Source organism: Echinops telfairi, unplaced genomic scaffold (genome assembly GCF_000313985.2).
Source record: "Echinops telfairi isolate 266 unplaced genomic scaffold, ASM31398v2 ScPeMD7_62;HRSCAF=233, whole genome shotgun sequence".
Taxonomy (NCBI): domain Eukaryota; kingdom Metazoa; phylum Chordata; class Mammalia; order Afrosoricida; family Tenrecidae; genus Echinops; species Echinops telfairi.
In genome coordinates this window covers 28,939-45,488 of record NW_022103960.1, presented here as the reverse complement: position 1 = coordinate 45,488, position 16,550 = coordinate 28,939, and the positions used below count along the sequence as shown (strand labels likewise).

The window sequence follows — 16,550 nt, the reverse complement described above, 5'->3', positions numbered from 1 at the left end:
CGTCTCATAGTGGGGTTGGCCATGTGGTCCTCTTTGGACTGGCTGCTCTATTTGGCCTAGTGGGTCAGGATGTGCTCCAGTCTCTCCTCCTCCCCCGTCATCTGTTCCTGTGTGTAGAGCCACTTTTTATGGCCTCCCCCAGTATCTCGCTCTGATCTCATCACCTGCCCGGATATCATAACTATATGTGCTTTAAAAGTGTATTATTATTAATCCTGTTTTTCCTGGTATAATAGCTGTATCTCTTCCAGCCTTCTTCTATAATGTATATTGTTTAGCTTTCCCTTTTGATTTTGCTATTTGAAATTCAAGTATGATTGTGTGGGGTTTCTTCGGTGAATTGTTCTGTAGGTGACTTGGTTTCATACCTGGCGATGTCTACAGCTCTGCTCTGTCTGTGCGCCACTGTACGAATGGGCCGCCATTTACCTACCCACTGTAGAGCTTACAGAATTTGAATGGTCCATGTGTGATTGTTGCTTTTGTGAATATTGCTGGTCATCTCTTCATTTTATTTCCAGGCTCCAGGTGCTCTGGTACAATAACTCTCCAGGGAGAGGAAAGCGCTGAGTTGCAGATTATAGCCAAGGGCAAAGTTATAAGGGAATGCTGATGCATTGTACAAATTTTCCCCCTGACAAAGTAGGCATATATGTTTTGTTCCATATGTTTGCCAACCTTGGGGATTATCTGATGATCAGTTTAGCTCTTTTAAAGAATATGGAGATGAACCCCTGATGATGTAGTGGGTTAAGCTTTGAGCTTCTAACCAAAAAAGTCTCACGTTGACTCCATCAATCTCTTCTGGCGAAAGATGAGGCAGTCTGTTCCTGTGAAGATTTGCAGTCGTGGGAAACCTATGGAACACTGCCTGTAGGGTCACTGTGTGTCAGAATTGTCTATATATACAGTTCTACATCGACACAACTAAGTGTTCTGGAATTCTCATTCTTCGAAATGTTATCTATAACTTGTATGATCTGCATAGTCTAATGCTGTTGCTTAGTAAAAATAGAAGTAGACATCTTTCTGGGATTCTCTGTTCTTTGCTAAGATGCATCAAGCATCAGCAAGCTAGACCTCGTTCTGTATCCTCTTCTGAATAAAGTCGAATTCCTGGTAGCTTCCTATTAATATACCGCTCCCAGTTAATGTAATATAACTGTTTTTAGATTGTCTTCAGCAAAATTTAACTTGTATGTGATTGATGATATTGTTAGAAATTTTCTGCATATGGATTTCTTCCATTAATTTGGTGAAGTAGCTATCTTCCAAATTCTTTGGAATTTGAATTTAAATAGTCTCTAAATCCAGGTGGGATATACTCAAGGATGTAATTTGACTCCATGGGTTGTCTTGATTTTCTACAACTTCAACTTGAACTTGCATGTGACCAACTGATGGCTTGTTCTATAGCTATTTCTTGGTCTTCTAACTGAAGACGGTGGACTGCTCCATCATTTGTTTTCGCAGATGTAGTCTGTTTGACTCCGGTGTATTTCATGTGGCAAGGTCTACATGTACTGTTTATGCTGAAAGAAGTTATTTGTAGTAAGTAAGCCTTTGGTCTTGCAAAGTCATATCATGCAGTCTTAAATTTCAGTGTTATCAAAAAGCTATGCTTTCCCACATTCTTCCTTGTTTGTTTCTACCTTTCACCTTTGCAGTTATTAGTGATTATGAAAAATCCTTAATTTCTTCATCTTGACATTAGCGATTGGTGCATAAATTTGAATAATAGTGATAAATCTCATAGGTATTATACGGCTATTATCTTATCACTGACAGTATTGTACTTCACAGTAGGTTGTGAAATGTTCTTTCTGTTACTGAAAATGACACCCCTGCACTTTTATCTGTCACTGCTGGCATAAGAAATCATGAGATTGCCTGATTCTTTTTTATTGGGGGCTCTTACAGCTCTTATAACATTCATACATCAATTGTTATCAAGCATATTTGTACATATGTTGCCATCATCATTGTCTAAACATTTACCTTCTATTTGAGCCCTTGATATCAGCTCCTCTTTTTTCCTTCCCTCCCCCCTCTCACCCTCATAACCCTTTGATAAATTATAAATTAATATTGTTTTCATATCTTATACCAACTGACGTCTTCCTTCACCCATGTTTCTGTTGTTTATCCCCCTGGGGGCGGGACAGGGGAGATTATGTGTGATCATTGTAATCATTCTCCTCTTCTCCTCCCACCTTCTCCCTGCCCTCCTGGCATCACTACTCCCATTTCTGTTCCGGAGGGGTTTCTCTGACCTGGATTCTGTGAACTCGTATCTGTACCAGTGTACAATGCTCCAGTCTAGCCAGAACTGAAAAGCAATGACTGGGGTCATGATAGTGGTGGGTGAGGAGGCCTCATTGTGTGTTTCATTGGTGCCATACTGTGCCCTGGTTGACTTATCCCTTCCTTGTCACCCTTCTGTGAGGGGATGTCCAATTGTCTACAGATGGGCTTTGCGTCTCCACTACATGCCCCCCATTCACATTGGGTATGATTTTGTTCTGGGTCTTAGATGCCTGATACCTGATCCCATTGACACCTCATGATCACACAAGCTGGTGTGCTTCTTCCATGTGGGCTTTGTTGCTTCTCAGCTAGATGGCCGTTTGTTTATCTTCAAGCCTTTAAGACCCCAGATGCTATGCTATATCTTTTGATAGCTGGGCACCTTCAGCTTTCTTTACCACACATGCTTGGGCACCCTTTTTGTCTTCAGCAATCGTATCCGGAAGGTGAGCATCACAGAACGCCAGATTATTAGAACAAAGTGGTCTCCTGTTGAAGGAGTACTTGAGTCGAGGCCCAATGTCCATCTGCAACCTTAATTCTTAACATATAGATATGAGTACGTAGTTCTATTTGCCTCTTGTTTTATATATACATATTTACATATGTACATACCTGTATTTAGACCTCTATAAATGACCTTTGCCTCCTGGTTTTTTTACTTTCCTCTTGCTCCACCATCATGTTCGGCCTTCATTCAGGTTTAGTAATGCCTTGCTGCTACAATGCCCTTGATTAAGCCCCATTAGGAGCCCTACACCCTTATCTCCATTGATTTGAGTTCACTTGTTCTCTTATCCCTGGGTTGGTCCCCCACCCCACCCCTTCCTTTCTCCCACCTCTCCTTCTCCGGTATCCCCCCAGAATCATCAGTCCTGTTTTTTTCAATCTCCGAATTTTTTATCCCACCTATCTTACCTAGATAGACATGCAGAGACATTTATAAGTGTAAAAACCAGGCAAAGTCAAACAAAACAATAAAGGAAGTAAAAACCAACAAAACAATAACAATAACAAAAAGAAAGCCACTGACAAAAATGGAAAGCCTATAATGGAAAAGGTCTGTTTGTTGGCCTTTATGAGTGTTTTCCAGCCGAATCTGGTGGGGTGCCACACTCTATCTCCAAAGTCTATTTTTGGTATTCTCTGTGGATTTCATCACTTTGCTCCCCTTGCTGCTCTGTTACTTGCCCTCAGTATTTCGCCCCAGTGTGATGGGATCAGACCAGTCACAGTTCCCGCACTGTGTCTGCAGCACTGTCCCCTGTAGCGCTATGGTTCAGTGAGGGACATTGTGTCTTGTGGTGGAGCCGGCTCTGTGGTCCTCTCTGTGCATTGTCTGGTCTGAGCAGGAACATCATCCTCGAGGCTTGGTGGGCCAGGATGTGCTCCCCTGCCTCTCCATCCCTCTTTGTTTCTCCTGTGTGCTCTCATCAGACACGCCCCTCTCCCTACCTCTGTTTCCTTTTACCTTCCTCCTGCACCACCGTGATGCTCACCTTTCTTCTGCCTCTTAGTATTATTGCTCCAACACCCCCAGGATCTCTATGTCCTCCTTGTTGCTTTTAATTTCTTAGTTGTTCCCCTGTGTGTGGCATTGTTTGCTCACTGCTCCTTTTCTGTGCCTGTTCTTCTCCCCAGGCCCTTTCAGGCCCTCTGCTCTTTCCTCTGGCTTGCTTCACATGCCTAGCTTACATTGCTAAGCAAAACAATAATAACAGAGACAAACAAAAAGACCAAAAGATTGAATAAATAGAGAAAAACAAACAAAGGAAAAAAACTAGCAGAAACCCCCCCCAAATGCATACATAGTTCCAGGTCTGTCTGCTGACCTTTCTGATGATCTCCCCACTAGTCCTGGGGAGTTCCGGGAATTGCCCCTCCTAACCTGAAGTCTATTTTGGGGCTCTTTGGGGATTATGTGACTTTGCTTTGCCCCCATTGCTGATCTGTTATGTTCCTTTCTTGGTTCACCCCACTGTGAGGGTGGTCAGACCAGACACACTCCCTGCTGTGTGTCCTCAGAATTGTCCTCTGTCTTGGTATGCCCCAGCTAGGAGACATCATGTCTCGAGCTGTTATCAGCCCTACAGTCCTCTCTGTGCCTTAGCAGCCCCGTGCAGGGACGTCAGTCTCAGGGCTTTGTGTTCCAGTAGGGCGTCTAGGCCCTCACTCTCTCTTTTTCCTTTTTGGTTTGCTTCTGTATGGACCTGGCAGGCTGGCTCCTCTCCCCAACCTGTAGGTTTAGTGTTGTCCTCTGTAGCACATACTTCTAGGGAGGGGTCAGTTTGGCTCTGATTGGGGCCGGCCCTGTCGACCTGTCTGTTCATGCGTTGTTCCATGTGGTTATGTTGCCCTCCAGGTTTGGGGCATCATGGTGGGGTCTGCCAGCACACTCCCAGATTGTCAGATTCGTTTTATGACTAATACCAGTCATAGTTTTATTACTAATTCCAGTTCATTGCAGTTCACTAATGCCTAGGATATCAATCTTAATGTATCTCGTTTACTTTTGGATGACATAACAGTTGTTTTAGATTGTACTGGTACATTCCATAGTTCAGTTATTAATGGATGTTGCAGTTGTTTCTTATCTTGAGTTGTGCCACGTCAGCAAATAAAGCTTCCAGAAGCTTTACTCCCCCCACGTCTTTTAGGTCTTCTATAATTTGAGGAGGCAATTCTTCCCTAGTTGTATTTTGAGCAACTTCTGGCCTAAGGAGCTCATCTGTTGGTCCTCAAAGGAGTTAACAGAGGCTGAGGGCTGTGGACTCTGCCTATGGACACCAGATAGCCCTTGCACGTGAGGGCGGATCTGGGCAGTTGAGCTGCAAACAATTCTTGAAACATACATAACCGAAGGCACTGTGTTCCTTCTCAAGGACTAGACCTTGTGCTCCCTGATAAGGCAGTTTAGTCTTGAGAACCTAGTGCTTAGATACATAAGAGTTTATAGTCTGCTACCTCGTTTTTTGTTTGCTTTGAAGAAGTTCATACGTGCTTACTACCCCAAGCATTAGCTAGCAGAGAGAATGAAGACCGCACAGGGCGGCCATCGCACGACCCACAGCCCGATGGTGTCAGCCCTTCGCTGGTGTTGAATTACATTTCCCATGTCCATGTCTTTATTCTGCTCCATGCCGACATCGCACACTACACTCATCCTCTGTCACGAGTATCAAAACAGCGTTCCACTGCTACTCATAACGTCTTTATGTTCAGTGGCCATTTTTTTCCAAGGTGGGCCTCCTTCCTAATTTGTCTTCATCTTGAAGCCCCGCTAAAACCTGTTCATCGGGGTGACCATGCCGGTATTTGAACTATTAGTGGCACAATGTCCAGGGTCACAGCAGCTTACAAGCCACCACAGTACAACACACCAACTGGTGAGTGGTTGAAATGTAATGTCTCACATCGTCGAGTGTGTAGGTTTTCTCTCACTGTCTTGTAGTGTTTGCAGTGCCATGAATCACCTTTTCATGTAGATTGGAGTGCCTCTTCATGGAATTGTTTTCCCTTCTATTATTGGTTATTCCCATGTGGATACCATACTTCAGATAATGGTAGAGGTGCCATGTTTGACATCCTCTGGCTACCCAGGGAGGAGAATCTAACTCCATATCTGGCCAAAGGTCAGATATACCTCTAACCTTTATCTTATTCTGACACCAACTGTCCCTCCTAAGGCACCCTACTTAACTGCTGGGCTTGAGCATTGATTGCAGTGGCCACACAGAAATCACAGACAGTGCTTGAGATAATGGCGTTTATGAGGGGATCTAACACGTTACAAAATATTAGGATATAATTCTTTTGTCCACAGCATTTCTTCTCAGCCATGCCATAGGCATGTCAAATTGGTCTTTAGCCTCTCAGGCATAGTCAGTCCCTTGGCCAGTCCAGATAAAGTCCATAAGCCTTATATTAACCCATTTGTCTGATACTAGTCCATTAATTCTTTTTTAGACTCACAAAGTACATGCAATGATGCTGAATACAGGAATGTATAGAGTTGGATGTATGTTGAAATACAATAACTTCACATTTTGACAATTTTGCTTAATAAAGTTTTCTATAATTTTGTTGTACTACTTTTTTAACTTATCCTCCCCTTGTGTTATCCAAATGCCTTCTTCCCATGGTTTTCATGAGAAATCTTTAAATTGCTTTTGGTTTTGTGAGTTTAAATGTGATTTCTTTGCAGTCTTCTTTTGGGTTCACTGAGCTTCTTGAATGCTTACATTCTTGTGCTTCATGATATTGGATAAATTTTCTTCCAACGAATCTTTGACAATTTTCTCAGTGTTTTTCTGTTTCTTCCTATTCTAGAATTCTTACCAGATACAAGTTATTCCTATGATGGTGTCCTGAATTATCCTTAGGCTTTCTTCAGTTTTTTTCATTCTTTTTTTTCTGATAGTTTTTCTAATATTGGTATTAATATTTCTTACCAATCCTGTCTTCCATTGATTCATTATACTTCTTTGTCTGCTTATGCATTATCTATTTCTGTAATTGTGATATTAATAATCTCAGTTTTAGTTTGCTCGTTTTTGTATGGTTTTCCATTTATTTTAATTTGCTCTCTTATTGATTTTTTGAAATGTAGGTTTTTGTTAGTTTCCTTTGATTTTATCTTTGTTTTCCTCAAACTTTGTCTCAATTCATTGAAGGCACTTGAAATACAATTACTTTGAATTATCAGGCAGTTCTAGTAGCATTTCTTCCACCAGATTTTCTTGCCCTCTGTTTTGGTCACTTATTTGATCCTTCTTGTCTTGTTTTATATATGTGTGTGTGAGCTGAAGGTTCTCTGTTGTTTCTGAGGCATTGTAAAGTTATTGTATTAATTTGTTGAGTATGTATTGATTTGCTTCACCTTGATTTTTTTTTTCATCATTGGAGTGCTCATCACCTTTCTACAGGTGGATTGGGTAGTTGATTGTGCAGAGCCTATGAAGTCAGGTTAGGCGGGTGCTGACCACTATCATTAGTCCATTGGTGTTGGAGCAGATAGTGGCACTTCCAGTGAGCAGGGAACAGATGTAGTGGGTATGACTGCTCCTGATTGCTAGGGAATGATGGAGGAGGGGGGTGGGGTGGAAAAGGAAGGAAACATTAATAAGTGGGGGAGATGAGACCTAAGAAGAAAGGGAAGAAGAGAGGACAAAAGAGGTCTGTAGTGTTGCTAACTCCTGAACATGGCTGTGGCAAAACTGGTGCTTGCTCCACTGAGACATGCATCACCAAATGCATAGTGCCAGGAATGGGTGTTAGTGAGCATGGAGGTGGCAGTACATGGAGCACCAGCTCAGCCAGATCAAAAAAGTGGTCGGGGTGTGGGGAGATCAAAGGCAAAAAACAGGGATTCAGAGGCTGGGGAATTGCTGGAAGCAAAAACACTAACACAAATGTTAGTTATCAAATACAACTGCAGTGGGTATGTATAGCTCACTGTGGGGGCATGAATAAAGGGGTTGGGAGTGAGGCTGCTCAATACAAGGCAGTGGTTGCATGCCTCCTACAATTGGAAGGAAACAATGGGAGGCTAGAGGAAGAGGAAAGGAAAACAGGAGAGAAAAACAAGGTTCAGAAAGCGGGGGAGAATGAAGAAGGAAAACGGATATTTAAAAAAACCCACAAAACCCTACTGATGGAAATGCTTGGTGCCCCAAACAGCTGTGTCAGAACACAGCACACATTGTAGGAACACATACTTCTGACCAGGGAGGGTATTAGTGAGCACTGACAGCCGTATGAGTGGCAGTGGGGAGGGCTGTCTATTCCAAGAAAAGAAAAAGGGCACGGAGAGGTGGAAGGAAATGAGAGTAAGGAGTAGGGAGGGAGAAGTAAGACCAGGGGGAGAAGGAACAAATTAGAAGGAATGAAAGCAGCATTGTGGTGATCAAAATACTAGCTCCCAAACACAGCTGCAGTTGTACAATGTTCACTTTCTGGGATCATGAACCATCAATGGGGGAGGGGAAGGAGGGGCACTTCTTGCCACCAAACCCTATGCCACCCACTCCATCAGATTAAAAAAAACACAGGGTAAAAAGAAATTGAGAGTGGGAGAGCTATGAAAAAAAGATATAAACAAGACAGGAAGAGAGCAATAGCAGTAGGGTGGAGGAGGGTTGACCAGACTGGTTAGGTATGGCTGGAGGGTAGTGTCCTCTGGTCAACAAGAAGTCTTACAAGATAAGGGCTGCAGTTGCTAATGTGGGTGCTGGTGCACCCCTGAGCAAGTGACACTGGTTAATTTTAAAAGGCCATGCTGTGGCAGTTGTCTTTTTACTGTTCCTTTTCATTAATTTTGTTCAGTCTCATTTAAAAAAAAAATTATTTGTTTGAAGTTTGAGGTTTCACTTTTGTCATCCTAATCCATTTCACCTGGTCTCTTAAGCTTTTGTTATAGAAGGTCTGGATGGCTTATCTGCCTAGACCACCGTCTTGGGTCCACCTTTTTTGATTTGGCATATTCTCTCAACTTCTATTTTGGTATATTTTCTTCATTAAATAACTGGTAGAGTTTATGAATAAACCAGTCTATATCTGGTATTGTAGTGAAGGGAAACTTCTTAATATGGTTCTTTCTGCCATATTCCTTTATGCGATATATTGTAAATTCTATTCTCAATGCTTGTAGTCATAATCTCAATTTGCAGGAAATTCTCTGTTACAATAATGGAAAGGATGAAGTTTGGTGTATTCTGAGTTTCCATTTTACTAAAGAGTTTGAATCAAGTCACTACCCTTTGTTTCTTTGGGGGGTATGGTCTGCTGCTGAAAGACAAAAGCCACACCTTCATGAAAGAGAGCCCTCTTGGAAGCAGAGAATTCTCAGGTCATCAAGAAAGAACCACCACCAATGGAGCATGTTCAAGACCATGCGGGCTGAAACCAGAGTCTGTGGCACAGAGACCATGAGACAAAGCAGAAGGTCTGGACATCTGAGATAATGAGGTGGAACAGCAAACAGGCTTCCTGGACCACACAGCAGAAGACGCTGAGGACCACAGAGAGATTTGGCTGCTGTCTGAAAAGAGATGCTTGTGTGGACCAAAGATTGAACCTTTAATGTTTGATAGTCCTGCCTTGGGGTAACCTGTTCGCTTCTCTAATAAACCTCTGTAACTGTGAGTACTGTCTGAGTTATGTGTGGCCATTGCTAGAGTTTCCACCACTTGTCAGTCAGTTTGTCATACTATGGTGGCTTGTGTGTTGTTGTAATACTCGAAGCCATTGGTATTTCAAATGCCACCGAGTCACATGCAAAGTGAACAGGTTTCAGTGGAGTTTCCAGACTAAGAAAAGACAACGAGGAAGGAATTGGCTCCCCAGTTCAGAGGAAGTAGTCATTGAAAACCATATGCAGATTCAAAACATTGTCAGATAATGAAGGAGTAATTACTGGAAGCAGGATGTAGTGCCAGAGGATGGGAGCCTCAGGTCAGAGGGCACTGGAAATGTGTGAGGAGGAGCTGCTTTCTCAAAGTCGACTTGACCATCATGACGTGAGTGGGGAAAAGCCTGTGGGAGGGGAGCCATAAGGATCAGCATGTGTTGATGGGGCCCAACCCAAGGCGAGGAGAAAAAGCTGTAAAAATTTGCTAATGAGACGAGCCAGTCAGGGTGCAGTGTAGCAACGATGAAACATACAGCTTTCCTCTAGTTCTTTAAGGCTTCCTTCCCCGCTCCGCCCCCCCTCCCACTATCATGATCCCAATTCTACCTTACAAATCTGACTAGACCGGAGGATGTGCACTGGTACAGAAAGGAACTGGAAACACAGGGAATCCAGGACAGATGAACCCCTCAGGACCAGTGGTGAGAGTGGCGATACCAGGAGGGCGGAGTAGAAAGGGGGAACCGATCACAAGGATCTACATATACTCCCCTCCCTGGGGGACAGACAACAGAAAGGTGAAGAGAGACGTCAGACAGTGTAAGACATGACAAATCAATTCTCGGCGTTTTGGCTAAGATCAAGTGTAGTATCTGTTCTTATCCGTTTAATATCTGATACACCCTCTATTCAAGGACAATATATTAAATGGATTTTTGGAGTAGGGAGATGGAATAGCAGCTTGCTTCATCCACTCCACGCATCGAGCATCGACCTGGTATTGCAGTACTTCCAGGAATGGTGTACCCCCTCGGGGGATCTAGAAAAGAAAAAAGGAAAGAAGAAAATAAAAAGAAAGACATGCGGAGTGGAGACCCAAAGCCCATTAGCAGGCGACTGGAGATCCCCTTGCAGAGAGGAGGTCTCGGGGAGGAGATGAGCCAGTCAGGGTGCAATGTAGCAATGATGAAAAATACAACTTTCCTCTAGTTCCTAAATATTTCCTCCCCGCTCCCACTATCATGACACGAATTCTACCTTGCAAGTCTGGCTAGACCAGAGGATGTACACTGGTACAGATAGGAACTGGAAATACAGGGAATCTAGGGTGGATGATCCTACAGGACCAGTGGTGTGAGTGGCGATACTGGGAGGGTAGAGGGAGAGTGGGTAGGAAAGACGGAACCGATTACAAGGCACTATATGTGACCTCCTCCCTGGGGGATGGACAACAGAAAAGTGGGTGAAGGGAGATGTTGGACAGGGCAAGATATGACAAATAATAATTTATAAATTATCAAGGGTTCATGAGGGAGGGGGGAGCGGGGAGGTGTGGGGAAATGATGAGCTGATGCTAGGGGCTTAAGTGGAGAGCAAATGTTTTGAGAATGATGAGGGCAATGAATGTACAAATGTGCTTTACACAATTGCTGTATGTATGGATTGTGATGAGTTGTATGAGCCCCTAATAAAGTGATTTTTAAAAGAAAGACATGACAAAATAATAATAATTTATAAATTATCAAGGGTTCGTTAAGGGGGGGCAGGGAGGGAAAGGAAAAAATGAGAAGCTGATACCAAGGACTCAAGTAGAAAGCAAATGTTTTGAGAATGATGATGGCAACAAAAGTACAAATGTACTTGACACAATGGGTGGATGGCTGGATGGATTATTATAAGAGTTGTACGAGCCCCAAATAAAATGATTAAAGAAAAAAAAGCTTAACATTTCTGCACAAATGAAATCTGAAAAAAAAATCTAATGATAGGAATTTAGAATATGAGAAGGTATGAATCTACGAAATCTGGAAGTTTTCAAAAATGAAATGGACCTCATAAAGATATCCTAGGCTTAGTGAGCTGAAATCGACTGGTATTGGCTATTTTGAATCAGAAAACCAAGATTTACTATGTTGAGAATGACAAGAGGAATGGCCTTGCGTTCATTGTCAAAAAGCACATTGCAAAATAATTCTTGATAATACAGTAAGGTTTGTGATAGGATTGTATCTATCCATCTTCAAGAAAATCCAATGAATATAACTATTATTCAAATTTATGTACCAATCACAAAAGCTAGTGATGAAGAAATTGAAATCTACTTATAACTTCAGTCTGAAGTCGATCAAACATCTAATCGGGATGCATTTTAATTATTGGTGATTGGAATAACAAAGTTGGAAAACAAAGAGGAAGGAACAGTAGTTGTAAAATATGGACTTGGTGATAGAAATGAAGCCTGGAGAACACATGGTAGAATTTCACAAGATCAACGACTTGTTCACAGCAAATACCTTTTTTTAACAACACTAAAGGTAACTATACACATGGGCTTTTCCAGGTGGAATACACAGAAATCAAATTGACTACATTTGTGACAAGAGAAAATGGAGAAGCTCAATATGAGTAGCTAAACCAGGCTAGGGGCTGACTGTATAACAGACCATTTATTTCTCATATTTAAGTTCATGTTGAAAAAAATAAAAACAGCTGTCAAAGAGAGGCAATATGCAATCTACCCACATGAATTTCAAGGACATCTCAGAAGCAGGTTTCCTACATTGAACACTAATGACAAGATATGATGAACTGTGGAGGGTGTCGAGCGTTATTCACAGAGAAAGCAAAACGCCATTAAAAAGAAAGAAAGGATCAAAGTGAATGTCAGAAGAGACTCTAAACATGTTCTTAATCATAGCATATCTAAGGCAAATGGAAAAAATAAGTCAAAGAGCTGAATAGAAAATTTCAAAGGGCAGCTTGAGACAACAAAGTCAAATATAATAAAATGTGGAAAGACCTAGAGTTAAAAAACAGAAAAAGGAAGAACGTGCTCAGCACAAACTGAAAGAACTCAAGAAAAAATTCAAGCCTCAAATTGCAATATTGAAAAATACTGTGGGCAATATATTGAATGATGGAAGAAGCGTCAAAAGAAGAAAGAAAGTGATTAGTATCTCTAAATTATGAGAATCCTGTGTGCAGAAGGCTATGGATGACAGTGGGAACCCACCATTCATTTGTGGAACTACATAGGAAAGAAGCCTCCTGTGAACTCCTTTCGTCTACACATGAGGGACGGGAGGAAGGGGTTACAAACAGTGCATTGGAGAGAGGGGTATAGAAGATCAAAGGGATAAAGCAGAATCAACAGGCAAAACGTTGTTGATCCCCCTTCTCTGACACATGCTGCACCTGACCTGGTTTCCAAAATGTTCTGTATTTTTGGTCTGTATTGTTTTGTTTGGCTTTTGTTTGTTCATGTTAGGGTGTATCTCAGAGGTGTTATGCCACTGGAGGTAACCTTCTTGAAATTGTACTATGTGTTCTTCAGTTTTTTGGCATATATAACCCAGAATTGAACCAATAGGGACAGCCAGTAGTTTCAGAGGGAGGGAGGTGCAGGGGTGGCGGAAGGTAAAAGGGAGATGATGTCAAGGAGTCCAGGAAGAAAAAGAATGTTAGGATTCTGATTGTGGTAGCAATTGTACAATTCTTTTTGATGTGATTGAACTAGGGAATGTGATGTATGTATTAAATCCCAATTAATAATACTTAAAAAAAAGATAGAATACATAGTCACTGTATCAAAAAGAAGTAGTAGACATTCTAGCATTTCAGGAGGTAGCATATGAGCAAGAAGTTCAAGCTGCACCGAAAGCATTAGCCAAAAAAAGTCTCCAGGAATTGATGGAATACCAATTGAAATGTTTCACCAACCTGATGAATCACTGGAAGCTCTTATTCATCTATGCCAGGAAATTTGGAAGACAGCTACTCAGCCAACTGACTGGAAGAAATTTATGTTTGTATCCATTCCAAAGAAAGGTGACCCAGCAGAATGCTCAAACTATAAAACAACACCACTGATATCACATGCCAGTAAAATTATGCTTAAGCTCATCTAACAATACTTGCAGCAGTACATTGACAAGAGAACTGCCAGGTCAGTCTGGATTCAGAAGAGGATGTGGAGCAAGGGATATCATTGCTGATGTCAGAGGTTCTTGGCTCCAAGCAGAGAATACCAGAAAGATGTTTGTTGTCATGTGTCATTGAGGCGGTTCCAACCCATAGCAACTCTATGCACAGAAGGTAACAGTACCCAGTCCTGCACCATCCTCACAATTATTTCAATGCCTGATCTCTTTATTGCAAACATTGTATCAATCCATCTTGTTGAGGACCTCCCTCTTTTTCACTGTCCCTCCAGTTTACCAAAGATGATGTCCTTCTCCATGGACTCATCACTCTGAAAATATGTCCAAAGTATTTAAGACAGAGTTCTTACCATCCTTGCCTCTAAGGAGTACTCTGGCCAAGCATCTTCCAAGACAGATTGGTTTGTCCTTTTAGCATTGCATAGTCTTTTCAACATTTTCCTCCAGCACTACAATTCAAATGCATTGGTTCTTCAGTCTTCCTTATTCAGTGTTCAACTTTCATATGCATATGGGGCAATTGAAAATACTGTGGCTTGAGCCTGGCGCACCTAGTCCTCAAAGTAACATCCTTGCTTTTGTATATTCTAAAGAGATCTTGTGCTTCATATTTACTTAATGCAACCTATCTTTTGATCTCTCCTGACTGCTTTTTTCCATGAGCATTGATTGTGGATCCAAGCAAGACGAAATCCTTGATAACTTTGACCATTTCTCCATTTAGCATGATGCTACTTATTGGTCCAGTTGAGAAAATTTTGGTCTTCTCTACATTGAGTTGTAATCCATACTGCAGGCTGAAACCCTTCAGGACTTGAGCACTCTCTGATGGAGAAAGATGTTTGCTTGTGTTTTATTAACCAGGCCAAGGCATTCAGCTGTTTAACTCATAACAAACTATCGATAACTTTGAGAAGAATGGATATTCTAGAACCCTTGATTGTGCTCATACATAACTTGAACATGGATCAAGAGGCAATTGTGTGAACACAGCAAGGGATACTGCATGATTTAAAATCAGGTAAGTTGCTCACCAGGATTGTATCCTATCATCATGCTTGCTCAATCTCTATGCTGAGGAAGTCATTAGAGAAACTGGGTTAAATGAAGAAGAATGTGGCATCAGTATAGGAGAAAGGTTTATTAGCAACCTGCAGTATGCAAATGACACAGCCTTGTTTGTCGAAAGTGAGGAGAACTTAAAGCATTTGCTGATGAAGATCAAGAATGTCCACCTTCAGTATGAGTTAAGACTCAGTGTAATGAAGACCAAAACCCTCCTATCATGATAAATGGAGAAAAAGGTAAATTTGTCAAAGATTTTGTCTTGCTTGGATCCACAATCAATGCTTATGGAAACAGCAGTCAAGAGATCAAAAGACAGGTTGCATTAGGTAAGTCTGCAGCACCAGATCTCTTTAGAATATTCAAAAGTAAGGATGTTACTTTGAGGACTACGGTGTGCCTGACACAAGTCATAGTAGTTTCAGTTGCCTCATGTGCATGTGAAAGTTGAACACTGGCTAAGGGAGACTGAAGAACAATCATTGCCTTTGAATTGTGACACTGGAGAATATCGAAAGTACCAGGGACTGCTAGAAGGGCAAATCAGTCTGCCTGGGAAGAAATGCGACTAGAGTGCTCTTGAGACGAAGGGTAGCAGCACGTAGTCTCACATACTTTGGACATGTTGTCGGGAGAGACCAGTTTCTGGAGAAGGACATCATTTCCTGGTAAAGTGGAGGGGCAGCAAAAAAAGGAAGACCCTCAGTGAAATGAGGGACGCCGTGGCAGCAACCATGGGCTCAGGCATTGTGAGGAACAATTGTGAGGATGCTGCAGGACCAGGCAGTGCTTCATTCTGTTGTGCCTAGGATTGCTATGGGTCAGAACTGATTCAATGACACCTACCTACATTGCAACAAATTATCAAACTCAGAAAAGTAGAGTATTGTGGGGGGGAAAGTTGCCAACACAATAGTGTAAAGAAGGCTGGAGGATGGAGGTGTGTCTGATGGTTGCTTCATGGCAGTAAGTCTTGAGCTGGTAAGGAGTTGGATTCTTCTCCAGTGTGTAGTCAGAGCAGGTCAGATATTGCCTCTGTGCCTTTATTCTCATGCGTTTTCTGCTTGTCAACTTTTTAAAACCGATTTAATTTCAAATGATTTAACTATTTTAACAGATATAGGTGTGTTCAGATCATACTTTTCTGTGTATGTCTAGATTGATTGTATGTTCTAAGGAATTAGTCCGTATCATCTTGGTCATCAAGTTTGTGGGCATAGAGTTGTTACAAATAAAACTGTTATTCTTTTAGTATCTGTGGAATTAGTAGCCCCTCTTTTATGTGTAAATATTTTGTCTTTTGTAGTTTGTCTTTTCTTTGTTTCTTTTTTTGTTCTCCAGTGTATTTAGCCAGGCTAGAGGTTTTGGGATTTGAGGGGCTTTCTCTATTCCTAAGATGGAAACTTAATTGATTGATTTTAGACCTTTTTTTTCTAATAGGTTCGTTCTGTGCTATACATTTTCCTACAAGTACTGCTTTTATGGTTATCCACAATATTTGATAAATTTTCTTTTCATATAGTTTTAATAGTTTCTTTCTTTCTTTTTTTTAAGTCTTTTTCTTTGTCTCACATTATTTTGGGAGGATCCCTGGTGGCATAATGGTTATAAGTTGGGCTGCTAACCTTGAGGGTCAGCAGTTTAAAACCACCATCCTCTCCTGAAAGAAAGACAGGGCTTTCTACTCCCATATAGAGTTATGGGCTTGGAAACTCACAGGGTCAGTTCTACCCTGTCCTATAGGGTCGCTATGAGTTGATGGCATTGAAGTTGGTTTGATATGGGCATGTTATTTAGAAGTGTGTTCTTTATTTTGTGATTTTCCAGGAGTCTTGATGCTATTAATATAAGCTGTACGTTCTTTGAGATCTAAGCACATACACTATATG

General features: G+C 41.6%; 1 protein-coding gene and 1 non-coding gene across 5 annotated transcripts in view; both read left to right on the top strand.

Annotated features, from left to right (window-relative positions):
* The window catches only part of LOC123521793 (zinc finger protein OZF-like), a 36,473-nt gene that overhangs the window by 5,438 nt on the left and 14,485 nt on the right, over positions 1-16,550 (top strand). The window lies entirely within an intron of this gene.
* On the top strand, positions 10,270-10,467 carry LOC115869953. Its single transcript, XR_004046461.1, has one exon. It is a non-coding gene; the product is annotated as a U2 spliceosomal RNA (small nuclear RNA).